At 36.8% G+C, this 26,854-nt stretch overlaps 1 protein-coding gene and 1 long non-coding RNA gene across 2 annotated transcripts in view; both read right to left on the reverse strand.

Annotated features, from left to right (window-relative positions):
- The window catches only part of HIBADH (3-hydroxyisobutyrate dehydrogenase), a 105,353-nt gene that overhangs the window by 41,882 nt on the left and 36,617 nt on the right, over nt 1-26,854 (reverse strand). The window lies entirely within an intron of this gene.
- On the reverse strand, nt 3,228-7,601 carry LOC118533472 (uncharacterized). The gene is made up of 2 exons (XR_004916247.2): nt 6,843-7,601; nt 3,228-5,319 (listed from the first exon to the last, which is right to left on the reverse strand). It is a non-coding gene; the product is annotated as an uncharacterized LOC118533472 (long non-coding RNA).

The raw sequence follows: 26,854 nt of genomic DNA on the forward strand, positions 1-26,854 counted from the left end.
ACGTGGTATTGCCTGCAAGGAGAGGAAACACGTGTGCACGTGCTCAATTTTTCCCTATGTTTCAGAGGCCTCCTCCTCCGGGGCAACCAGCCTAGCCTTTAAGAAAGAAAACAGGGCGCCTGGGTGGCTCAGTTGGTTAAGCGACTGCCTTCGGCTCAGGTCATAGTCCCGGAGTCCTGGGATCAAGTCCCACATCGGGCTCCCGGCTCAGCGGGGAGCCTGCTTCTCCCTCTGACCCTCTCCCCTCTCATGCTGTTTCTCTCTCTCTCTCTCTCAAATAAATAAATAAAATCTTAAAAAAAAAAAAAAGAAAGGAAACAAACTTTTATCACATGCGTAGGGAAATCTGCCTTTTCCCGAATGGCTTCCAGGCTGGACAGGCTGAGGACAGCCATCTGCCCATAGCAGTGGTGGCCATGGCAGGAGCCAGGGCACACGTGCTCGCATGCATCCCATCTTCCCTTTGCTGGTTGGGTCGGCCCAAGCTGCCTGCCCTGGGATTCCTTTAAGATACGCAGTTAAGAGTCACATTCTACTGCTCACTGAATCAAGGCTGGGAAGCTTGAGAGGAAACATTCAGTCACTGAGAAAACAGCAGCTGATTCACACTGAAGTGGAAAAGGAACCCAAAGGAGGGAGTTAAAACACCAGGTGAAATGCAGCAAAGAGCAGGGATGGGAGCAAGAGAAACCAAGAATGGACAGGAAAACTTCAGACAAGGGAGAGAGGGAGGAATGGATCAGAACCATTACACCTACGATCATGTAAATGTAACTTTCCTTTACAGTGAAACTTTATTTTTAAAAGAACTTTTGGCCCATGAAAGGGGTGGAGGTGGTAACAAAGTTAATTACATCTCATAATTAGTCATTAGGACTAGATAACAAAGCCTTCAGCAGTATACTACTCTAATGATGGAGGACCAGCATCTGAGAATAGTATATTAGCATAACCACATATGCAAAATACATAGAACCACTGCCACAGTTAACTTGTCATTGAATGATTAAATATGAATTCATAATTAGAAAAATCCACACTGTAATTTATTGGCTTTCCTGACTGTTCTGGTTCATTAGAAGTTGATTACTAAACAGTGACCTCTAGTGGCCCACAATTTTCTAATGCTATATTGTTTCTTTTAAAGAGTCAGCCAGCATACATTCCAAACACCTATTTACTTAAATAAGGCTGTTACTTTGAAGATGTTAATAGTCCTTTTCCCTATAAAGGGAAATATTGCTTTTACTCATTCTCTCTTTAAAATACATTCTGTGTGACAAATACAAAGTGGTTTAAAAAAAAAAGCTCTCTTGCTTCTACACATTCATTAACAAATCGTGACTGAACCCCTATGTAGGTGTTGGGGGTATTTTATTAATACTTGGAAACTGCATTAGATAATAACAGAATGAACTTCATTCATTCTATATTATCTAATTAGAACCTATGTCAAAATTAACGACAGTCATGCTACTATCTAATTACTGCCTATACACACATGGGACATGCTGAAGACACGTTTTATTTTAAAATTCTAAGGTACCAGTAATTTCAGATCACTGCATACCATACTATTGAGGTTTATCTTAAAAGGCAACTGATTAGTAACTGTAAAAAAAAAAAAATCTAGCTCATTTCTAAAATTTTTCTTAAAGTTTTTTTTTTTAAATAATAACGACACTTCTCAAGAAATCTATCTTTTTCAAGTATTCAAATGTCTATAGTAGTAATTCTGTAAACATATCTGATTTTATTACTTGCTACCCAGGTATACTCATTATTAAAACAAGGTCTCAGAAAGGCTCACAATATGAAAAGACGACTTTGGGTATATTATTAAAAGAATTATATGTATATATCTTCATCCCCCCAAATCAGTCATGGTATTGATCCTGGTTCTCTAAAGTAGTGGCAATGCTGTAGCTTCTGTAGATAATGTGACTAAGCCTCCAATAAATTTAAGATGCAAACAAAAGAAAGATATATACTGCCTCATGTACTATTTCTACAGAACATGTGGGTGTGGGGTGCCAGTCGTTTCCTGTGATGATTTAAGAGAGTAGTTGGATAATGAGTTATACCTTCTGTAAGAACCGAATCACCATTTAATGCTATTATCAACAGTTCATGACCCACCAGCAAGAAATGTCAACCTGATTAATATAAACACTGCTGACCTCAAAAAAAAAAAAAAAAAAGAAAGAAAACTTACTCCTCACTGTTATTAACATCTACTGTTCTTTAGTATGAAAATATAAAAGCCAAATCTTTAAGTAAAAATATTTTTAGAGAATTTGCTATGCAAATTTTGCTAAGTGAGGGTTGGTAAGGTTCTGAAGACAGCACTTAAATATACACATTGGTTACAACTAAGGGAAACATCTTTTTGGAGATACATGATTTTATAAGTTCATTGTGTCATTTAAAATATTTATTTTATCTTTTTAAACAGCATAAACTAGGGTTAGAGTAAGATATCATTTTGGTTACAAAGCTCACTGTTAAACTTACTTCTGATACACAAGTTTCAAAAACAACCAGAGATAAGATCAGAAAGATCTAGAAATACAGAATTTGGAATGTCATATTTCCTTCCATGAGCACTGGTATAAGAATGTTGGTATGAAAGATTCCTTTTTCTCAGTGTAATTATAGTACATTCACTTGCAATTCAGCCTGTTTCTGCTTTACACAATGAGCCATTTTTGGCTGCAGGTAAACCTGAAAACCTGGAATTTCAGAAGAGATTATTTAATACTATCATTTTCAGATTCCAAAAGGTAAGAGAAAAGAACACATCCTATGGGAAAACTCATTAGTTCACCCAATGGACAGCTGGGGAACCAAATTTTCCTCATTACAATAAGCTAGGTTTTTAGAATCTACAAAAAGTAAACCAACTCCTGCTCCTTTGTACCTGGTTGAAAGGCTGGGCCTCTAGGAAAAGCATCTGACAACAGGCAGAACAAGTCAAGATTCTCTACAAATGAATGCCAAGCCTGTAAAAATTTTATTTAAATCAGGCTTCCTGTGGTAACCAAGAGTTTAACCTGAGACCAATATTAAGGAAACAATCCAACAAATCCAGAATGAGGAAAATTCCATTAGATAATTGATCTGGACTCTAAAACTGTCAACATCATGGAAGACTTTTTTTTTTTTTAATGGAGAGTATGGGAATTGCTCTAGATTAAAGAAGGCTGAAGACAAATGACAACGAAATGTAACGCACGAATCTTTATTAGACATTGGATCAAAGAAAAAAAGCCCAGTTATCTGGAGGATAATTGAGAAAATATGAATATGAGCTCTTTAGTAGATGACATTAAAAATCAATGTCAAATTTCTTGGATGTGATAGTTTTGGAGTTACAAAGGAAGATGTCCTTCTCAGGAGATTTATTAAAAATATTTGGGTGTGGGTGAATGGTTCAGCCAAAAGAACAAGTGTGGAGGCTGGGGGAAGAGCCTATACATTGAAATTAGAAACAGAACAATTGATTAGATAGCAGAGCACTGATCCACATATAATGGAATCTCTATATACTGATTATTTAGAAATGTTTCAAGAATTCTATTTTTACTGTCTTTTAAAAAGGTAGGAGGTGAAGGAGGAAAAATTCTGACCCAAAGACCAATGTAGATAAATACTTGCACCTTGATTAATAAAAGATACTTTCTTAAAACATGAGTTAAATTCCTATAAACTGAATAATTCTTCATTAATTTACATTATTATATTGCCGAGTTACTCTGTATCTCCATTTTAACAATCAGGTTTATATATATGCTTTCTCTCTCCAGTAGCTTTGAGTTTTCCCTGGCAATAGCTTCCCAAGTAAATGAGTAACCACACTAATGGTATTTGTTCTAGGGTATCTACCAGGGCATTATGTATGGAAATTACCTAGCTGAGTTCCATCTGAGGGTTGTTTTACAAATAAAAACTCAACTACCAAAAAAAGAAGCTAGGAATTTTTATCCTACTACTATCTGACTCACATTAGTAAAGAAACCTGGAAGTAAGGCTCACAGGCTGTTTCTTGCTTTCTTTTTTTTTTTCCTAAGATTTTATTTACTTATTTGAGATAGGAAGAGTGAGAGAGAGCATGAGCTGGAGGGGGTGGGGGGGGGGGCGGTGGCAGGGAGGGGCGGAGGGAGAAGCAGGCTCCCCACTGAGCAGGGAGCCCAACAAGGGCTCAATCCCAGGATCCTGGGATCATGACCTGAGCCGAAGGCAGATACTTAACCCACTGAGCCACCCAGGGGCCCCTCACAGACTGTTTCTATAACACACTGCAAGCTACTAAGTTACAGCTTATGTAATTCCGGAACACTTACTTCCATACTGAAACTACACTGCATGTATATTGCACATGTGCACTTTCAAAATAAACAGAAGTCTATTTGAATAACCACATTTCTATAAATTAGGGTTTAGTGAAAAGTGATATAAAACCAAATTAGAATATATGTGTGGTTGTTTTTCCTGTGAGTTTTCATGAAACAGAGGTGTCAAGAAAATAAATTCTTCCCATGATTTTAATGAACGAAATGCAATCAATTATAGTAAGACCACAACAGATATAACTCAATATAAAAATCATCTTCCCTTGCCTCCTTAACAGATGAGAAAAAGTGACAGAGCAGGCATTTGCACCCAGGTCTTCTGAGCAGCAGTGCTGGGTAAAAAGAACCTTGGGATTTGTACAGATCCACTCATTTGTGAAACTGCCACCAATGAAATCCATCCAAAAAGAAAAGCTTGAGCACTCAGAAATCAGAAAAAAATCTCAGCTCCCAGAAACCAAAAACTATCTAGATAACTAGAACTATCTGCCTAAAAGTTGTAGGAAAAATTTTCAGATAAGCGTATTTGTAGGAATTCAGTAAAAAACTTAAAACCAAATTTCTGGTAAGATTTTTAGCTTCCAATTTGGTAAAATGTATTTACTAAAATACTTGGTAAAAATGATTTATTAGGTATATTTTGTGCTCTTCAGAGTTTATACTGTAATTTATATCTTTTCTTTTTAGAAAGATTCATACATCCACTCACTCATCTATTCGTTCAACCCAAGTTTAGGTGCCTACTATCTGTTAGGTTCTGATCTAGGCACTGAGAATACAGCAGTGAACAAAACAGAACAAATCTCTACTCTTGTGGAGCTTATATTCTAGTAGAGTGGTTATCAACTCGAACTGTATATGTAAGCTAGTAGACGTGGTTGTAGGATCATGCGGAAGTTCTTTCGTAACTGTCATTTTCTTTGTGAAAATAAGAAGGAAGATCATCAGCTGACACTGGGGAAGGTTACTAGAGGGTGGAAGAGAGAAGAAAAGGTATGAAATATTGTTTAGGTAATGGAAAGAGTGAATGAACTGTCAAGCAGTCTTAAGGGTCCACTTGAGATCAGTGATCATTAATTTACAAGTAAAACCAGGCCAACGTGGTCATCCATTTACTCCACCATGTTCAGCTACTCAAGGGCAGGTATAGGGCAAATGAATAGCTGGATTTGCTCAGGGATGGGGTCTAATTCAATAGGGGGAAAGACGTACAAGAGAGCTGTTTATCCTATACCACGGAACATAAACTGGATAGGAAAGGAAGTGGAGACATGAGGAAGACAGGAATGAAGAAGAGGCTATCATTCTGCTTCAGTTCTAGCTCCTCCAGGCGCTGCCATCAACTATGTTGCTCATCCTTTTAACACCTAAAATTCCCTTCTTTTAAAATACTCAATGCTAGGCACTGGGTGGCTCAGTCGGTTAAGCGACTGCCTTCGGCTCAGGTCATGATCCCGGAGTCCCGGGATCAAGTCCCACATCGGGATCCCTGCTCAGCAGGGAGTCTGCTTCTCCCTCTGACTCTACCCCCCCTCCTTGTGCTCTCTCTCTCTCTCAAATAAATAAAATCTTAAAAAAAAAAAATACTCAATTCTTTTTCTTTTACAAAAGGTAGCTTGATTACTTTTGTTCAGGAATGACCAAACACAGCCTATAATCATAGTTTCTTTTATATTTCAGGACAATTTAGCATTTGCTGGTCTTTCAGCATTTAAAGACCAAGACACTGAATATCATTTTTCCACTTTCATCAAAAAGAAAGGAGATTCTATTATAAGTAGAAATCTGGAGAGACAGACCAATTCAAACAGATTTGGCCTTTTATGGTTTCTTTGATAAAGGCAGATCCTCTATGCTATGATTTAGGATTTAGAGTCTCTTTTGAACAGAACTATCACTTGACTATCTCTTCCTCAATTGGTAGGTAACCCATGCTTCTTTATTCTCCTTGAAACATCACTGTATGCTTTAGGAGTCCACAATCCCTTTCTTACAATTGTTATATAAAAACCTCTAAAAGCAAAAGATCTTTTCTTCACTCATTTTACAGCAAAACCTCACCTGAACTGAGGTTAGGTTATTTACAGTCTCCATTTATTCTGCTTAGTTTGAATATTCAATTACTTCACTGCAGAAATAATTAATGTGTCTGATTACAGAAGGCTGCCCCGGACCCTACTAGGGATGTTATATAATATATGGTAAATATAAGGTTACTATCTTTCTAAAAGTCAAAAACAAAACTCACATGGTTCCAAGAGTTTCAAGTAAGGGATTACGGACCTACAGTGATTTTTTTTTTTCCTTTTCGTATTTTAGGAACAGGAACCCAAACTTCTGACTTGGTCATATAGTTAATAATAGTTCACTTCCACTTACTGAATGATTATAATGTTTTATATATGTTATTTTAATTTAACTGAACACTGAGGAATGAGTCCTTAAATCTGATCTTAGAATTTATTAACTTTAATCAAATCTTTTCCCTACCTCAGAATCCATGCAGCTGGTCTGCCACGGTGAGGAGCTGAGCTAGCCATCCCTTGTGCTCATCTGGTGGTTTTCATTTCTCTTTAATCAGAAGTAGCATATTAGATGGGTGAAACACACAAACCTTAGAGTCAGCCAGGCTTGGGTTTGAATTTGTCCCACCTCCACAAATGGCTAGGACAAGTTCCTTAACCTCTTTGTTCAATCTTTCCTACATCAGCAAAATGGGGAGTGGGGAGCAGTACTTACCTCACAGGATTATAAACAAGAATTAAATGAGATAATGTCTGTAAAGCATTCAGCTACTTCACAACAGTACCTGGCTGGGGACTTATTATGTAATTGCAGCTCATGAAATAATACTCTCCCTTACCTAGCTCTACCAAAGGCAGGTATATGATGCTATTTACTTTCTGAATTATAAATTTTATTCATAAAACTTTTTTTCACCGAAATAAACTGATATTTACATGATATATGCTCTTCTTGTTTTCAAAGGACCCTTATTTTGATTTCAAGAGGAACTTTACTGGCCATTGAATGTCACAGATACACTGCTAGCATACAGAATTTTAGTGCTAAGACAGATGTTAGAATGAAGTATATATACTGATCAACTATTATATCCCAGGCATATGACACCTCAATTCTTTCAACAAGCCTAACAGGTAGTTATCGTTGTCCCAATTTTTAAAATAAGGGGAAAAAAATTTCAGTTTAAGTAACTTAGATAAGGTCACAAGAACAAGATGTCTTCGGGCTGCCTGGCTGGCTCAGTCGGTAGAGCATGCGACTTTTGATCTCAGGGTTGTAAGTTCAAACCCCACGATGGGTGTAGAGATTACTTAAAAATAAAATCTTAAAAAAGAAAGATGTCTTCATCAAAAGCCAGGAGGAAACAGTATATTGTGATACAGCCCTAACACTCTTACAACGTTCTTAAAACTTTTTCACCTTCTAGGGGCACCTGGGTGGGTCAGTCAGTTAAGTGTCTGCCTTCGCCTCAGGTCATGATCCCAGAGTCCTGGGATGGAGCCCCATGTCAGGCTCCCTGCTCAGCGGGGAGTCTGCTTCTCCTTCTGCTCCTGCCCCCACTAGTGCTCGTGCTCTCTCTCCCTCTCTCTCTATCACTTTCTCTCTCAAATAAATCAAAAAAAAAAAACTTTCTCTACCTTATTCCCCAAACTGCTTAATACCTTAGCATCAGAGAATACATTTGTAATAGACACAGTATAATTTTTTATAAAAATTGAGTCATATTGTGTTTTACAATCTCCTTTTCCTAACAAAACACTGTAAAGTTTTTTCGTGTCAAATATTTATCATTTTGATTCATATTATGTCATTTAATCCCTAATTATTAATTCCCTCCTCCTGGCCATCAGGTTTTTCCAAGTCATCCTTATTTTATTTATTTTTTAAAGATTTATTTATTTATTTGACAGAGAGAGCCAGAGGGCACAAGCAGGGAGGCGGGAGCGGGAATCGCAGAGGGGAAGGAGAAGCAGGCTCCCCCTGAGCAGGGAGCCCGATGCAGGGCTCCATCCCAGGACCCTGAGATCATGACCTGAGCTGAAGGCAGACACTTAACCGGCTGAGCCACCCAGGTGCCCCAAATTATTTTAAATCAGTGGTTCTTAAATTGAAGACTCCAAAGCTTTTGCTTATGTGGATTATATCTGTATTTACCATATTAGAAATTAAAACTAAGAAAATTTTAAAATATTTCTTAATTCACTTAAAAATAATAAACCCACTACATGTTAACATGCTTTCATGAAAAATAACATGCTTTTCCAAAGCAAAAGAGTATTTACTGAGAAGAGTATCCCTGTCTTAAATTTTGCAAATCTCTTTAATTCTGACTTAATAGAAAACAGCTGGATTTTCATACCAGCTTGAATGCAGCAGCAGATATATGTTGTTTTGGTTGAAATATATAAAGGAAAAGCTGATTTCATATGGATATGTGGTAGGCAAATGGAGGATTATTTTAATAATGTTTTCAGATAATTGTGGATATCTTTGATATTACACCAAAAATTGACACATGGTGGTTTTTTAAAGACTAACTGCACGTGTATAATCTAAAATTGTTATCAACAAAGTTTTTTTCAGTCTGCTACATTAAGATCTGTCTATTTTGCACTTTGAATGCATCTTTTACTCAGGCATAATTCTATAACATCATACAGTGGTTCAGTGAGTTATGTAGATCTTCCAAATTCCTAATATCTGATATTAGGAATTCACATTCTTTAATAGTACAACAAATCTCATCATAAGTCTTTACCATTAGGAAGCTGTCAGGTTCATAGCATCAGACACAAGTTCTCAAAAATTCTAATTTTTGCTTAAAAGATTCAATTTTATCATTGGCAACAAATACTATATGAGTTGCTTTCCTTGAAGTAAGAGACTTACTTTGTTCTTTTTCTGTAAAATGTCTTGTCAGTTATTCTTTTAAATAAAAACAGTGTTCCCCAAAAAAGTAGATACTTCAGCCGGGAAGTCAATCACAAAAGTACTTTCCTCAAGACAACCACAATACCTACTGCAGCACAGTGTTTTGTGCATACTTTCCATTTCATCACACAAGATATAAAAAAACCACATGTATGCAAAAGTCAAAATTTAATATTAATACATTTTGTTGCTTCATCAAGGGCATTCTTAAGCGAAACTACATGTGTCACAGTGAAGAACACATGGACACTGTCTTGATTCATGCTAAGGGTTTGTAGCTTTACCCACCATTCTATTTGCCCTGTAATATTAGTATTATTATGAAAATAATGTTGACCTCATGGCCCCCCTGGAGGTCCATGAGAACACATGAGAACCAGTATTCTTAACAATGCTGCAAGTACATTCATATAGCTAAATCTTTACATACATTCTTAATTTGGGTGATAAAGTCTTAGAAGTAGAATTACTAGAGGAGTTATTTATTTATATACATGTTTTAAAGCCTTTGATGCATACAGCCAAACTGTTCTCTGAATTGGCTGAAATAATTTACATCCCCTAATTTGTACCTTCGCCAGTTTGAAGGTGAAAAATGGTTAAGTCTTCTGGACTGTTCTTACTGCCATAAAATCCAAGTTGCTCCAGTATGGACTGCTTTGTTTCACTAGAATTTGGTTGTACGAAAAGTGAGCTTGGAGCTTATAACAGCAAGTTTCTCACCTTACTGGAAAATGCTTCTAAGTAGAGTTTTCCTGCCCTTAAAAAAAAGTTGTATTGTCTAGTTACATGATTTTTTAGAGTAGGAATGTTATAAGATGGCAAAATTCTCAGTTTAAGAACACGGATGCAAACTTTTTAATAGCAAGCACTAAACTGGCCTTCTTCCACGTTTATTCTACTCTGAGAAGATGGGTTATATAATTCCTCCATGTAAATGCAGTCCACCTGGACACAGGAGGGAGGGTAACCTGAACACACGGACTTCATACCAGTTCACTTACTTTCTTTGTAGTTTATTCTTTAAACAAGTCATTTTTTCCTATGAGCAATAAATCCGAGATAAATTATCACCGATTTCCCAGAAGGAAACGCGTCCTTGTTACAAATATGCAAAGACAGAGGGAAAACATGAAAAGCAATATTCTTTTCCACCTCAACTGATGGTCAACACGGGCTCTCAGGAAGGTGGCCAACCTGGTTTCAAGGTTTTAAGAATACAAAGTGATCCAGAATGACCACAGTCTAGAGCAAATGTGTAAAATCAGGCCTACCGTCTTTGAAAAGGAGGGGGATCACTCTCGGATGTGTTAGCTTTGTGGATGTTAACAGTGACCACCTCTACTTCCCTGGGACAGATTTCTTTAGCTTAACAACCTTCGCTGGTGACTTGTGACATTCTCCTGCCGGTCCCTGCAGGTCCAGTACCCTGACAGGCCATTATGAAAAGGCTCTCTAACAGGGCCACTGGCTGTCAGAAGCCACCAGCTGGCCTGCCACAGCCCTGCAGTCGCCAGGGTCCAGCTGCCAGTCTGGGCGGTGCTGTCCATGCTGAGCAACGTGCCACCCAGCTGCTGCGTGGTCACGTCCATCTGGAGCTCTCCAGCTAGACAAATCTCTATGCCTGTCAGATCTCTTCAGCAAGCCTTGTTATGCAAATTCAATTACTCAAGTGTGCCCTATTACTGCTGGCTAACTGCTCCTAGAACCAATCTCACACTGACAGTCAGTTCACATTTTTTGCTCACCAAAAAGTACCTCATTTATTCTTGCTTTGCTATTCCCTTGTATCATTAAGCTGAACAGCCAAAGTCCACGGTATTCTAACCTCTCTGCAGTGGGCTACTGTTCTCCACAAAGAGCGCAGAGGAAAATTAATTACAAAAGAAAACCTTCTAATCAGACATGAAGTGGTGTTAAAGCTGCAGCCTCCCTACACTTGACAAGAGATGATTTTACTACCAGAAATAGGAAATTTAAATCTTAATGACTGAAAGGAAAATCTGGTATAACAAGTTAAACTGGACCAGAAAAAAACTGAATTAGTAGGAGAAAAATGCTGTAGTAGTACTTTTACTAATACCCACTTTTAAATAAAAAGGGAGGAAGTGACAAGAAATTTCAGGTGAAGTTCATGCTGATGGCTCCCAGCCTTGTCTACATCCCCCACTCCTGGTGCCCCCCCCAGCCACACACCCCCCTACCAACATGCACTCCCTCCCTACCTTTTCCTCCCTCCTCTCCTTCTACCCTCCCGGCCTCCCCCTTCAATTAAGTTTCTTTCTCTTTTAATAACTCATTTTAACAACAAATAATTTGGAGATTATATCGGATATGAGGACTCAATGGCAATTAACCATTTCTAAATGCAGCTTAGGAGGAAAAGACTCAAAGTAAATGTTTGCTTATGAATCATGCAATGATACAAATACCAACACAAATTTAGTGAAAACAGGTATTACAGAGTAAAGAATGATATTTGGACCCCATTCCCTAAGGAATGTTTTTAGCACAGGAATGTTTAGAATCTTTACTCTTAAAATAACAATTCACTGTTGACTGCAAAAATGAAAGAATGAAGACAGCTGGCCAAGCAAAAGCCAAATGTGAAACATATTTCAGGTTTAAAGCCTATAATACAAGGGAGGGAGGGTTACTGGTTTTCCTGGTTTGCTAAATTTTCTAAATAAACCTGGAAATAAATAAGGAAAGGAGGTCCAAGGTAAATACAAGGCGGGAAATTGTGTTAAATATATATACATATATAACTGTATAATATATACAGTATTTTTGTATCAGCATGCATACAAAGTATTTTTTTAAGATTTATTTATTTTTAGAGAGAGAGAGCACAAATGGGAGATGGGACAGAGGGAGAAGGAGAGAGAGAGAAAAGCCTTAGGCAGACTCTTTGCTGAGGGCTGGATCCTGACACGGGGCTGGATCCCAGGACCCCTAGATCACGACCTGAGCTGAAATCAAGAGCCAGCCACTTAACCGACTGGGCCACCCAGGCACCCCCATAGTATTTTAAATACATATAACAAAATATATAGTACATTCAAATATATCACAAAATCATCTTGTTATCTGATAATTTACTAATTTATATTTCCTTAATTTTGCTTCTAGAAATCACTAACAGTTCTTCAATTATATCTAAGGAATCAACACTCTAAAAGCATTATTTGTTATATTCTCTACTTATTTTTACTTTTTTTACCCTGATCTTGATCAAACAGGAAAAGTGTAGTATCTATGTGCTTGCCCTTAAACCCCTAAAATCATTGTTTTTAAAACTGCTTCTCAGGGCGCCTGGGTGGTGCAGTGGGTTACGTGTCTGTCTTCGACTCAAGTTATGATCTCAGGGTCCTGGGATCAGCCCGCATCAGGCTCCCTGCTCAGGGGGGGAGTCTGCTTCTCCCTATCCCTCTCCCCCTGTTCATGCTCTCGCTCTCTCACTCGCATGCTCATTCTCGCTCTCTCTCAAATAAATAAAATCTTTAAAAAAACCCTGCTTCTCAAATGCTTCATTTTTAATGATTTTTAAAACCAAGTACCTTTTAACTTTTGAGAGACAAAGGTTTAAAAAAATTTTACACAAGTTAAAATTAAAAGAGAAAACAAATTATCTCACTCAAATATGTAAAAGTATAAATATACTATGTATACAAATTAGGAAACATTCATATTTTTAAGAAAAAATAGCTATCTCACAGTAAGACTTTTTTTTAAATGTGGGAATGGTGCTATTAGGAAATATGGTAATACTGAAAATGTGTGTTTTATTTAATGAAATGTTTTTATCAGCATGTTATATTTCTACTTATAAATTCAAATTAGCAAAAAAGGGTAAGTAAAGTATACTTCTATTGCATTTAGAAATCACTAAAATGCTTATACTTTAATTAGAAGAAACCAAAGATTTATTTTAATTGTTTACTCTTTATGGCGGTGACAGGGTTCAGAACACACTCTCCCAAAATACGGCGCCTTGTATATGACAGAATTTGAGAAACTACAGATGCAGGAAGGACCCCCCCCCCCCCGACCTTCCCTGTCCCCTGAAGTAGGTCACAAGACCCTGAAGTGAGGGGTACCCTCCCTATACCTAAAGGAAAGAAACATCCTTATCTCCAAAGACAGAGAGAGGAACTCTATGAGAGGAATCCCAATGAACAGGCCTTGTAAAGCTTCCCCCAGTTGACTACCCTCACCTGATACCCTTTGTCCTATCATATTTTTCCACTTTCTACTCTTCGTCAAACTTGGTCCAAAAACAGCTTTAACCATTGAGGGAGGTGGGTGTTTTCCTCCTTATGAAGACTGCCGATTATGTAAAACTCATATTAAATAAACTTGTCTGCTTTTCTCTTGTTAATCTGTCCTTTGTCAGTCTCATTTACTGACAAAAGAATCAGGAGAGTAGAAGGGAAAAAAATATTTTTTTCCTCCCCTTCAGTGAATAAAACCTTTCTCCCAAATCTTTACAAAGTAGAAAATCAGTAACTAGGACTCATCCTTAAACTACTCTGCTAGATTCTCAAATTCTTATCAACTGAGAACTTCATTTTTTTCACCTTAATAATTCCAACAGTGATCTTAGTAACAGGAGTAATAAACACTATTAAGCACATACTATGGATCAGATACTTTTCTCTAAAGACAACCCTATGAAGTAAGTATTGTTTATAATGTCCATTTTACAGAGGAAGAAACTGAGGAACAGAGGTGTTAAATACCTTGCTCAAGGTCATATGGCCAGTTTGCAGCAGGGAAACTAACTCTGAACTCCACTGTCTCCACTTTATCATAGAAACTTAGAGAAAACTGGAAATCAACCACGTGGTGTAAGATAATCACACCAGATTGTAAATGTAGTCTTGGGAAATATAGTTCTGACTATAAATTAAACTGAAGACAGTTATGACAGCAGTCTTCTCTATGGCAGGGATTCTTTGGTTTATTTCTGGAAATGAACGAACTTGCCCAAGTCTATACAACTAGAAAGCGACTTAAACTGGAGTCCCTGAATCCAAAAATCCCATGATCCTTGCATCACACCACTGAGTCTCTTCTCAAAGCTCTAAAAGTCCTGTTTTGCAAATCAGAGTTCTGATCTGGGAGTTCTGATCTGGGTTTCAACATTCCCAAGTAAATAGTAATGTATATTTTTCCACTCTGATTATGTTAGAACATTCTGGTAATGTCAACCCTGAAGTTGGGGTTTTGGTGAAGGGGGAAAAAAAAGGAAAGATAGAAATTCCATTATTTGCTTTTCACAAAAAGCAAAGGCCTTAAAAATGGTATTACAGGAAGGACTGTGTTCACACGGGAGACTCAATGGTCATCTTTTTACAGATAAGTGAGTTTTCATCTTCCATATTATTTCATTTAAGCCTCAAAATAATCAACACAGATAGACTCAGTACTAATATTCTAACCACTTTTAGTTACACCTAGAAAAGTCAAGGCTCGGAGAAATCAAATAATTTACCCAAAGATACAACAGGTTGTGGGAACAATGGAACTCTAATCTGTCTTCAGATTCCTAGTATAAGTGCTCTTTTTACTATAACCAACTTGCTTTCATACTGTAATTAAATACTTTGCTGCCCCGTTTATCAGAATTTCCTTCCTATGCAAATCTGTCTACTTTTCAAAGCAAAAAAATACTGGTCTCCAAATTTCTAAATCATCTGAACTGTTTCTTCTTGATTTTTTCAAAAGCATAAAGCACAAATATAAAGGTTTCCCACAGAATGAAGTCAGCCAAAAACAAGCACAGTACTTCACAGACCGTCTGGCTGGCAGATTTTAAAGGAACGCCCGCTATTACTTAGCCCCCCCATCTGATCCCTCTAGAGCCCTGCCTCTACCTACACCTCAGCTGTACAGTGTTCTGAAGGTATCTGCTAATTCCTTCGGAGTCCTCAGTAAGGATCTCACTGAATTCTGTCAGCTAGAACTATCACTTTCTTCAAAGTATGGTCATAATATTAGCACCTGGAATTAGAAAAGCACTTTCTTATGACTTTGAAAACATACTACCAGGAATGGCTAAGTAAAATTGTATTTCCAGCCTTTCAGTGAGGCAGCCTGGTGGTTTCAATCCTTGAATATCTCCCTCAAGGAACAGAGAAATGGGTAACAGGAGGCGAAAACATCTCAGGAAAGATGCTAATGCTGCAAGAGAACCACATTAGTTTTTCTTTTTAAGGGACTTCAGTGATAACACCATCATATTTTTGGTATCAGATGATCTCATCTAAGACTTCAATTTTTTATTTTAAGCTTAGCTTTTAGCTTTTCTAAACAGAGACACAATATAAATTCTATTAATTGAGTACAAATCACAATTATCATTTACACACTTCTCCACAAATCTCAAGTCTCTCCCTGGAAGGAAATTTTAAGTTTGGTGAGGTCGTGGGCCCTCAAAGCTCACTTGCGTATCACTGAGCCCACCGCAAGTTCTGAATGCCTCCAGTAAACAACACAGGTGCTTTCATCATTTAGTTTTATTATCTACAAGTGTTTGCACAGGACACAATGTAAGACATTTACAAAGCTAGTATTTTTCTAAAAAGTACAACTAAATCTGACTTCTTGAAACTTAGTCTAACAACTTGCTAGTTAGCCTAGAAAAAGGGACATTTTTTAAATGGAGTTGTGGGCTTCCAAAAACTAAATATATTGCTACCTTAATTTCTCATGCTATCCTTTTCTACCCGCCCCCCCCTCCCCACCAATCTACATAAACACTTTTTCTAAATACAGTGATTCTGGAAGAAACTTCCTATGTCTTGCCAATCTGGCTCATCTCATTTCTTGCTACTTCTCCGTCCCCTCACAACCAGAAACATCAAAATCCAGAAATATCCAACTGCCACACTTCAGCAAAAACATTGTGCTACTTCATGTTTGTGTCCTTGCACGTGCTATATTTCTATGGCCTGAAAATAGGCCTCCTCTTCTCCCCGTGGCAAATTTATATTTATGATTTGTTTTTTGTTTGTGTAAAGATTGTATTTATTTATTTGGGAGAGGGAGGGAGTGCAAGAGAGAGCACAAGGGTGGGGAAGGGCAGAGGAAGAGGGAGAAACAGGCTCCCTGCTAAGCAGGGAGCCATGGTGCTCCATCCATGGGCGATCTGATCCCAGGATCTGGGAGCCACCCAGGCACCCCACTATTTATCTTTTAAAATGTAATTTAGACCTCACCTATTCCAAAAGGTCAATCATGAGATGGCCCTAAATGGATAACTTCATTTTGAACTGTGTGTACATTACATTTAGTATCATGTATTGCTTTATGAATATGCATCTGCCTCATCTAATACATGATGATGACCTCGAGAGCCCATTCATCTCTTTCCCAGCACCCAGCAGAATACAGGAAACACAGGAGCTGCTCAATGAATGTTTGCTGGATGAATGGATGTTGAAGAATAAAGAATAGAAATATGATGAAAAGGGACTGGATTTTTAGTCAGGAAATAAAAAAAGAAAAGAGGAGAATAAATGGAGGACAAGGATAAAAACAATAAAGCAAACTACTAGGACCAATTTGGATATTTCTTTCTTTTTTTTTTTTTTATTTATTTGACAGAGAGACACAGCGAGAGAGGGAACACAAGCAGGGGGAGTGGGAGAGGGAGAAGCAGGCTCCCCGCAGAGCAGGGAGCCCGATGTGGGACTGGATCCCAGGACCCTGGGATCATGACCTGAGCCGAAGGCAGTCGCTTAACCGACTGAGCCACCCAGGCGCCCCAATTTGGATATTTCTTATCCAAAAACTGTACCTCTACCTGGTTCCATCCAAGCTAGGAGTCTCTGTGAATTTCACAGACCTGTAACGCCTAAATCTAAAGTACTTTAAAGAAAACAACTGAACACACAATCGTGTTACCACTTTTCCTGAAACCACGACTCTAGCTCAAGCTACCATCCTCATGTGCCTGGCCTATTGCAACAGACTCCCAGTTAGTCTCCCAGCTTTTACCCTTTTTTAGAAAGTCCAGATGTGATTATGCTGCCTCCCTGCTTAAAAATTTTGTTCAAGACTTCCCACTGTTCTTAGTACAAAGAACAAAATGAGCAGCATGACTAAAAGGAGCTTGAGAGGCCAGCCCAACTGTTCAGCCTCATACAACACCACACTTCCCTTCAAATGCCCTCTATTTGGAACATTCTTCTCCAGTGCCTACTTAATTCATTCCCTCTTGGATGGTCACAAATCAATGGTTATTCTGTCCAATAAGACCTCCCGACTTCCAAGAAAATCTCCCTATCTATACACTCTCTTAGCCCAACGTATCCCCACTGCATCACAGCAACAAAAATACTGTACAGCTTTTCATGATAAGATTAGTATCTATCTCCCCTCAACTAGATTATAAATTCTATTAGGGCTAGGACTATGCCTATTCTGACTGCTCACTTTCTAGTGCCAATGGAAACACACATTAAAGAATCATGGGATACTTCCTTAACATAATTTTCTTAAAAAATCTCCCTCCAGCCAAAAGCCACCATTGTGTTTATGATCAAATCCATAAAAGCATTCTCATGAATATCAGGAAAATGACAAGTTCATCTATTATCACTACTATTATTCAAAACTGTTCTAGAAGTATCGACCAAGGTAATTAGTTAAGGGAGAAATAAGACATCTAAAAAATTTAGAAAACCTGAGGAAAAATTATTATTTTTAGAACTGGAAAACCCAAGATGGCCAAACGAAAAACTACTAGAAACATAAGAGAATTCAAATGGAAGTTGAGTTCAAGGGTGCCTGGGGTGGCTCAGTTAGTTCAGCATCTGACTTCGGCTCAGGTCATGATCTCAGGGTCAGGCTCCCTGCTCAGTGGGGAGTCTGCTTCTGCCCCTCCCCCTACTTGTGCTCACTTCTTTCCCCCCCCCCTCAAAAAATTAAATAAAATCTAAAAAAAAAAAAGGAAGTTGAGTTCAAATTAACATACAGAAATTGAAGCTTCTCATATTTATGAACAAGAATAAGTGGAAATGTTAAAAAAAAGAAAAAGAAAGGGCTCCATGTATACCAACAACAATAATAAAGATAAAAAGACTTTCGAATAAACTGTACAAGAAATGTTTAGGATATACAAGAAGAAAACTTGAAAATCCTAGTAAGAGACATAAAAGATCAATGAGTAAATCTTAAACTTGGTTTTGTAAATATATCAGTTTTCCATAAATTAATATATAAACAGTGCAATCCCAATCAAGATATTAATAGAATGTTTTGGGAGGAACATGATAAAATGACTTTCATGTCTATTTAGGACAATAAACAAGCAAAAGTAGTCTGGAGAGTTCTGAAAGGGAAAAAAGACCCATGAAAGACTATCCTCCCAGGTAGGGTAGACAGGAAAATAAAGCAACTGAAAGTAAAAATGTCCTACTTATGGAAAAATCAACAAGGAAATATCAATAGAAGAGTATAAAGAGCTCAGAATAGACCCAAATACGTATGGGGATTGAATATATGAAATTAATGGAGTTTATAAAATTAATGGTGAAAGATAGATTTTTCACTAAATTGATTTAAAGAAAAAAAGGTAATCTAGATCTTTACCCTCATTGCCTCCACAATAAATCCCAAATGAATGAAAAACTTAAATTTTTAAAAATGAAATCACAAAGCAAAATAAAAATGTGTAAATCTTTTTTTAAATTTTACAATCTTGGAGAGATAAACAGGACATAAGAATCAGAAGCCATAAAAAGTAAGACTGACAAGTTCAATGACATAAAAATTCAAAATTTCTTATATTTCAAAAAAATAAATAAACAAAATGAATAAAAAAGAAAGGACAAACTGGCCGAAAATATTTGCAACATATATATCTCCCCACATGTATTCACATTCATTAAAATATAAACTCCCTAAGAGCAGGAATGTGTATGTGGGTGTTATGTGTGTGGAGGGAGGTTCTCTCTGATGTATTCCCAGGCTAGATTAGTACTTAGTACATGGTAGATCATCAATAAATATTTGTTGAATAAATGAATGGCATTTGACACCCATACATATCAATTAGAAAAGATCAATGCCTAGCACAGGGCCCAGCACACCCTAAGTACTCAACAAATACCTGCTGAATGAATGAATCCAATAAAAACATGTCCAAAGAATAGGAAGAAACAATCACTGGAAAGAAAAAACAAAAACAAAAAAATGGCCAGGAAACATTATTAAAATGCTCAAACTCATAATGTGGAATTAAAAAAAATCAAAGAGGGGCGCCTGGGTGGCTCAGTCGTTGGGCGTCTGCCTTCGGCTCAGGTCATGATCCCAGGGTCCTGGGATCGAGCCCCGCGTCGGGCTCCCTGCTTGGCGGGGGGGCCTGCTTCTCCCTCTCCCACTCTCCCTGCTTGTAGTCCCTCTCTCGCTGTGTCTCTCTCTGTCAAATAAATAAAATCTTAAAATAAATAAATAAATAAAATAAAATAAAAATAAAAAATAAAAAAATGAAAGAAAGAAAATCAAAACCACATTATACCATTTTTTAACTATCAGACTAGAAAAGAAATGTAAAGATAGTATTGGCAAGACCATTAATAAATAGTTTCCTACACTGTTAATGGAAGATTTAACTTTGGTGAAAAAACTGGCAACACTGACCAAAATTTAAAATACATAAACTCTTTGACCCAGTAATTCCATTTCTTAGAATTTCTCTTACTGATAAATACACATACACATGAAAAGATCTATGTCCCAGAATATTTAGAGTAGCCTTTCTATAACAGAAGTCTGTCCACTTAATAGAATGCTTTATAATAATTAAAAAGTATAAATCTTATATATATTAAGACACATTAAATTACATTAAATGAAAAAAATAAGTTGCAAAAAAGAATCCCATTTTTGTTTTTTGTGTGCATATGCATATACACATAATAAAATCTTTTTAAAATATTGAGACACTGTATTCAACTAGAATATACAAAAGTTTTAAGAAGAAAAGGGAGATAAGTGTATTCATTTCATTAAAAATATTTTGAAGGGAAAAATAAGCAAAGAAAATGAAAACAAAGGGAGGAGGAATAAAAGTACACAGAGGAAAATTTTCTAAATAGAGAAGTGGTAAGAAAACCTGGTGGCCCTAGAAATCCATAGTTATGATTCATATCCTTATTTCCAAAAAGGATTCTGAGCTAGTTTATGACACAAACACATGGACCATAAGCACTAAGAGGAAGGAAAGCGGGTCTTTCATGCTCACCATGTATTCCCAGTGCCTACTAGGCAGTAAGGACTAAGTAAATATGCGATAAGGTAAAGTTACAAGTGAGAATGGAAACCATATAGAAAAAGGGAAGGCTGGGAAAAGGATGATGATGATTACTGGGTGCCAAAATCTAGCTCTGATTTCCCAGCAGTCACAGTAGAAAGAAAAACTTGGATGCTGCAAGCCAATAATCTTCCAGCAGGTACATAGGTTACTCCCCCCTGTGGGATGTGGTGCCAGAATTCCCCCAAACCAGATTCATTTGCATACTCTACCTCAGGTGCTGTAACCACAGTCAAAGACCTGGGAGCACTTCAGACACCGCTGAAACCACTGAGTACTCTGATGATGGTTCACCCCCTTTTCCCTAACACTAGTAAAAAGAAGGGACTCGAGACTGCAGACATTCCTATCCTTCCCTATGTTGCTTCTAACTATTAAAGCTAGGAATACATAAAAGCTAGAACATAAAAGATAAAGGAGCTGGAAAAGGGAGTTTCAGATACAAAAACTAGTCAACTTTTAATTCCCTATATTAAGGAAGTAATTAATGCAAATAAATAAAATTGAGGGTAATAATTATTTGCAAATCACTCCACAGATTCAGTTCAGGATACATCTTTATTCCCAGATTGTATCCAGTTGATCTAGAATGGGAATCCCTCAAGAAAGAAAAAAACCAATGTCTTCAAATTAGGTAGTTAGGTTAGAATCTCCTACCTGTTTGTCAAGGGATTTGATCAAACTTTTGCTTCAATACAATATCTAAGGGCTGGCTAACACCTTTCAACTCCAGTGTAGATAAACCACAGATTTGCATAAAAGCTACTGGAAGTACATGATTATCTAAAAGTTATACTAGTTAATCAGAACTAAAAAAAAAAAAAAAAAAGGCATGGCCAAAGAGGGACATGCCTCTTAGAATATCAGAAATATGCACAAAGAAGTCTTTTTAGCAATAAAACTAGGGATAGCTACGCTGTGTAAGACTTCAACACTGCGTGAACACAAGAGAACTGCATAACTTCGTTGCTTCCATTCTTATTTTGCAAAAGAGGAACAATTCTTCATTATGTAGACATCTTTCCCTGTATGCTCTGAGGGAAAAGGTTTGATTATTTCTACCATTTATATTATTTCAGACAAAACTGATCATTTCTGGGTTTTGTTCCTAAACCTTTGTAAAAGAAGAGGAAAAAATCACAAGCATCAGTGAAAAGTACACATTATTATTGCTGATCTGCTGATGGGCTTGTTTCCCCAAGAGTTTGAATAGTATGATTCCATTTTCTTCAGGAAACCGAAAAAAATAGTAATCTTTCCAGATCAAACTTCCACCAAGCAGTTTTAGTACTACATTTATCATACCTAGCAAAACCACCAGAGGACAACTCCATCTGCTACAACAAAACAGAGAAAGATAAAGGTCTCCAAACACTTAATAGCACTTTCCCAAAAAAGGGCCATAAACCTAACACCACTGAAAGAGAAATGCAATCTGCACTTTGCAGACCGAGACAGGAATTGCTTCAATACTATCTTTTTCCCTCTTCCTCACCATAAAAACTACCCACCCCTAGTTGTGATGTACAGATCTACATCCCAAGACTCTAAGGAGATTAGGAACCCACAAGTGCCAACAAAGACAGGAAACAAGGACTTCTTTCCCACACAAGCTTTATCGCCATTTCATTTCAATAATTACATATTGAGTGAACACTGAAAAGAAAAGCAAAAAGTATGCCCACTCAGAAGCACAAGCAAGACAAGTAAGTAAACTCAAACTAGACATACAATAACACAATCACCCCTGCCAAACCAAGGTTAGATGCAGAACACCTTAAGAGAATAGGAGAATGATCCCATCCATTTGCCTTAAATCATTCCTGGGAAAGAATAATTAAAGGGCCCATTATAAAGCAAACACCATATCAAAGATATGGGTTCACATATGAGTAGATACCCTTAAGAATCCATCAAAGCTGTGGTTTAGGGTCCGGAGGAAAAATGTTTACTAAATGCCTTCCTTGGGTCCAATTTAAAGAAAGGTAGAAAGGAAGGAACTTACTTTAAGGAATTTCACTGGGAAATGCAAGGAAAAAACAAACAAACAGAAGCAATTAGATAAATTTTTCAGCCTAAACTTTATTCTGAATCCTTTACATTTACTTTTTAGCTTTTAAAATTATGATTAAAATTTAGCAGGAAAAAGTAAAATAATGCAAATAAAATTAAATATCAATGACTCAAAAGATGGAGGGTTAGGAAGGTTTTTTTCTCTCTTCAAAAAAAGTTTGTGTGAAAAATTGTAAGTAGATGTTTGTTGGTCCTCTCTTTGTAATTGTGTACATTGTGGTATCATATAAAAAATTCAAGAACATTTAAAATTCAGACATAAGTAAATGGAGGGTCTATCAACCTTCATTTTTGTTGCCAATGGGAAAAAAAATCAGTTTAAGTTACTGTGGGATGTGGAGGAAAGAACAAAGAAAATAATCTCTTATTTTTTAGATGCTAAAATTTTGTCTTCGCAGGGTAGGGAGAAGTGCCAGGTGAAGATTCACATCCGCACAGATGCACATCTATGATTCTCAATGGAAAATAAGTGGGAAATAGTAAATGGTTAGAGTGTGAAACCACAAACAGCTTATTGCCATAGTACCTTTTCCCAAAACTCATGCCCCAGTTGTGACCCTCATATCCACACGACACATTCTACAAATTAAAATAAAAATCAGCAACTCCTTATCTTGGAATTTATTTCGAGTTTATTTTGGTGTTTAACTATATTGCAAATATACTTAATAAGGGGTGTTTGGTGTGGACATCAAAATTATTATTCTGAAGTGCTATTTTCCCCTATTATTTTTAACTCTATACCCACATACAATTGATAATACTTATAAATTCCCCAGTTCTCTCCCTTAAACAACAAAACCAAAATGGGTATTTTTCTTCTGGAGTCCTTATTTTTCTTTACCCTCATTACTACAGTTTTCCCATATCACCTTCCCTTCATAAAAACACTGTTGTATGTGCACATACTTTCTAAAATATCCTAAAATATCACAGCTCACCCTTTTAAAATCACAACCTCAATCTTCAAAAAACACATCAGCATTTAAATCTGATATACAGATAAAGATCAAGAATTGCTCTTTTTTTTTTTCTGATGAACAATCTCATTATCATAGGCCGCTGTGGTTAGAAAGATAACACCACTGAAGTCAAGCAAAACTAAACTTGACCTTCATCCTGTCATAATCAGATGACCCACCAAAGGTCCCTTCCAATAACAACCAAAAACAGGAAAAGAGCAAAAACACACAAAAATAAATTTGGCTGAACTCCAGTTTTCATCACCATCCAGTTGGATGGTTTTCTGACCAGCAATAATCTTTATTCCCTTGGAACTTTACCCTAGTAAGGGCCAGGGTCAGAATATCTTTTTTTTTTCTTTTGCCAGAAATTTCTTGCCAATATTCTCTGCTCTACCCTTTCCTTTCACAGCAATCCATCCAGTAAGCATTTCTAGAAACAATGTGCATAAAGGCCGGGACTATTAAGAATAAAGACAACAAACTGAAATGAAAGAAGCTTCATATATGACTACCAAAAAAACCTGGGAACTGGTACGAGGCTCTTCGTTAGTGCTCTAAGCTACAGTAACAAGAATGTTGGTTTGTTTTTCCCTGCTGAACACACCAACATAAGGGAAAGAACTTCCTCTTCATTCTTCTTTCCAAACTACTGCCAATCACATTTGGAGCTAGAAATCTATAAGGATGAAACCAGACATATCTATCAGATTATTTAAACACCTGAAATTCTCAGGGTTGTTTGTTTTCCAAATATTCATTAGCATATCAAACTTCAGCATACTTGAGTTTTATAAAAATCAGAGAAAAATTGGCAAAGCAAAATGTCATAAACATCAGATTTTCTTACAGACTTCAATGAAACCTATGTTTTATAGTTAGACTATAATGAGTATGAGTTTGTTCACTTGGTTTGTTTTAAACATAATCTGAATTAGGTATAGAAAGCATCTTTCAGAGAGTTATCTTTAGGATAAAACTATTAAAACACACACACAAACCCCCCCATACACATACACACACCCCCCCCACACTACTCTTAAAGGCCTTTAGTTAAAAGCTGTTGAGACAGATTTTTTTTAGTAACATGACTGAAGAATTGTATATATTCAGAGGGGTTAAAAATATTGACAAAATAAAAATCATCAATTCCTAACACATTATAATTCTGTAAAATACCCAATGATAGTTGCAACATCAAATAAGACTAAGAGTACACTTTATTATTATTATTATTATTATTGAGCAATAAGCTGCATACACTGTTAGTCTTAGGTCTTAATGTTGAAAACTATAAACTATCAAAAACTATACGTGCACACAAACTCTCACTAATCTTTTGTAAAGGCCATTTTTTGGTATTTAAAAAGTTGTGACTAATTTATTTTGGAAAATAAAAAATTTAAAACACAAGGTAAAAGAGAAAACATACTCTAAATAAGACACACTTCGGCTCTTTTTTAATACCCAACTTCTAAAAGACCTTCCAAGGAAGTTATTTTAGGTTTAAAACTTATGGTTTTCACTTCCGGTTCCAGATTTTGTCTCTTTTATTCCTATAGTTGACTAGATTCAAGCATATAAAACCAAAAACAAAACTGCTTTAAATTACGTATGTGAGGGCGCCTGGGTGGCTCAGTCGTTAAGCGTCTGCCTTCAGCTCAGGTGATGATCCCAGGGTTCTGGGATCGAGCCCCGCATCAGGCTCCCTGCTCCGCGGGAAGCCTGCTTCTCCCTCTCCTACTACCCCTGCTTGTGTTCCCTCGCTCGCTGTCTCTCTCTCTCTCTGTCAAATAAATAAATAAATTCTTTAAAAAAAAAAAATTACGTATGTGGACTTTTTTGGTCGACTAATTATTCTTTCTATATTTTGATTTGGGGTGGAGTATGTCATTAAATGGTGATATCAACGGAGCATGAAAAAAGTATTTCTACTGAGTTTGTTTTTAAATAGACAAATGAAAGCTTTTTCATTATCCTAACAACCTACACAAATGCCAGACTTGAAGGTATTAGTCCTATACAATATTTTAAAATCTTCTACCTAAAATGCCTTCTTTTTTGCTACATCAGGCTAATTCTTATAATAATTACGTGTTGTCATGTGGTCCCTTCCTAAATAAGCCTCAACTTCCTCACTAAAAATTGAGGATAATATGCATTTCATGAGGTTGCTGTAAGGATTAAATGATGTAAAATACATAAACTACCCAGCATGATAGCCTGACACACCAAAGGTACTTAATAATAAATATTAGTTGCCTTCTTCTAGAAAATTCTATATTATGAAACTTTTTAAAGGTGATTAAAGCAAAGCTATTTCGAATCCATTTATTGATAAGGCCATGTGCAATTTTATGCTTTCCACTCTATTAAGATTCAGATTTTTTTCCCAAGGAAGCATGGGGGTGGGGGTGGGGCGGAGCACAGCAGACAAAAACTGAAAGAGAAAAACAACACAGATGTTGCTGCCCTTACTTTCATTCTCTTAAAGTATTTTTTGATAAGCTTGACTTTTTATCGCTCTTACTATTTTTCCAAGAAATACATTTTTCTTAGTTTTTTTTTTGTTGTTTTAAGAAGTCAAATCTAAAACTAAACAGATATCCTATGCCAAAGTACACCTCAAAGCTGGTATCTTGGTTGCTGAACATTTTACAGTATAAGGCCTCAGTCTCTTTACAAAAAAAAAAACCCTCTAAAGATTATTGACAACTAAGCGTTCTCACAGTTATGAATTATTTCACACCTCTTGAAGGTTTAACTTGGTTAATTTTAATATGCAAACATACTTTCTCATTCTTTACTCTCAATCCTACTGTTTTCTATGCCGCAAAATCCCCTGATGGCTAAAGTCACTGCAACCCAGCTCACTTCTCAACACCCCCTTTTCCACGCAAACATCCACCCCTCAAGAAGAGATGCCCCGCATTGTTTGTGCTGAGTTGGAAACAATACACTTCCACTGTGGTTAATTTACATCAGATGTTGCCTGGCCTGAGGAGCGGAGTGCTGTCTTTTTTACCCTCTTTCTTCTCCCGCTCCCGCCTCCCATTTTTAATTTAAATTACTCTTTTTATTTTAAAAACTTCCGGATGTTTTATTACCTTGGCAGCTTTACTTTTTCTCTGGACTGACTAAAAAAGGTAAGTTTAAACAGTTTTTGCCAGGTTAATGTCTTTTCCTTT

The sequence above is a fragment of the Halichoerus grypus genome, chromosome 12 (genome assembly GCF_964656455.1).
Source record: "Halichoerus grypus chromosome 12, mHalGry1.hap1.1, whole genome shotgun sequence".
NCBI classification, from domain to species: domain Eukaryota; kingdom Metazoa; phylum Chordata; class Mammalia; order Carnivora; family Phocidae; genus Halichoerus; species Halichoerus grypus.